A 1,482-nucleotide genomic window follows, 5' to 3' on the forward strand; every position below is an offset into this window, starting at 1 on the left:
TTTCTGTAGCTAAGGCTGGGCGGGCTTAGGCAGCTAGAGTGATGGCTGGCCACACCTCCTTATGACATCACACTGAGAACTCAGTCCTTGCGTGCTAGTTCATGTGAAGAGTATGACTCATCAGTCTGGCAGCCTGCAGTGTCTGTGAGGCCCCTCCCCCTGCTGGGGAATCATCAGAGAGCCATGTGAAGTGAGCTCAGTGTACACTAACACCTGGTTGTTCTGCACAGTTTTACACATAAAATCTCAGTCTGATCTTTTACAAACCCATTCTGTGCATCAAAAACTATAATTCCATAATATACATTAGCTCAAAAGCTTGACCAACCCCCACCCACCAACACTGATGCAGATTTGTTTTCATTACAGCTGTACTCCATGTCACGGCCTTGGCTGTGTGCGCCGTTACATGGTTGCCACGCATGCTGTTGCCGGTGGCAACGTGGTGGCTGGTGTGTGCACTTCCCTTTAAGTTGTAGCCTTCCCCTGTCTGGTGCTGTAAGGGTTAATCCCCTGATTGGGTGTGGTCACTAGGTGCTTCTTATACATGTGGCCTTTGGCCAGGAGTCAGTTGTACTCCAGCCTTGGTGTGTGCTGGAGTTATGCTCCTTGTCTGGATGTTCTATCTTCCTGTGTGAGGGCCACCTAGTGGGACATCAATGTCATCAGCGATGTCTTCCCATTCTATCCTCAATGTCATCCGGGTGTCTCCTTCCCTTCCTGTCCCTATTTGTATGGAGTGGGTTATGTTCAGGGTGTTTGTATGTCTAGTTTGGTGTTACATGTCTGGTGGTGTTTGGTGTCATGTTTGCTAGACATTCCCCTGTCTCATGTTTATTGCAGCTATGGGTGTCCTGGGTTCCTGTGTGGTTTGTGGTGTGTGCTGTGTCCTCTAATGTTGGTGTGGACAGCAGCACTTGTGCACGGGTTCCAGTCAGTGTGTCTGCGGTGGGTAAGTGTGTTATTGGTTTTGCTTACCTGCCATCTCCTTAAGCTGTATGTGTTCCCCTCTCCTTGCAGCCTGGCCTCAGATAGAGACTCCTGTTCCTCCATGACTGGGATGAACAGGTCGTCTCTTCCCTGCTCCTTGGTGAGGGATTACCAGGGCGACTTAGAGTCTTTTTCGGAATCCTGAGTATGAGTCGTCCTACCATCGTGGTCCGCTCATATGGTGAGAAGTCAGGGAGAGGATTAGGGACGCGGTAGGAGGTGACTTGCTCCCTTATTACTCCTTTTGGCCAGGCTGATTCCCCTTTACCCTTTGACACCGCACGGTGGGGGGTTTCCCCCACTCCCCACAGTGACACTCCAGTTGTGTATAAACCCTACACTATGTATCTTTATAGATGCATATACAGCTCAGCTACATGTGTCTTCTCCAGTCCCCTAACATCACTTTGGCTGAATGGCTTCCTATACAGCCCTGCTACATCTTTATTCTACTCCCCCACTAGCACTGTGTCTGAAAAGCTTCATATACAG

This window comes from Bufo bufo, chromosome 2 (genome assembly GCF_905171765.1).
Source record: "Bufo bufo chromosome 2, aBufBuf1.1, whole genome shotgun sequence".
Classification (NCBI taxonomy): Eukaryota; Metazoa; Chordata; class Amphibia; order Anura; family Bufonidae; genus Bufo; species Bufo bufo.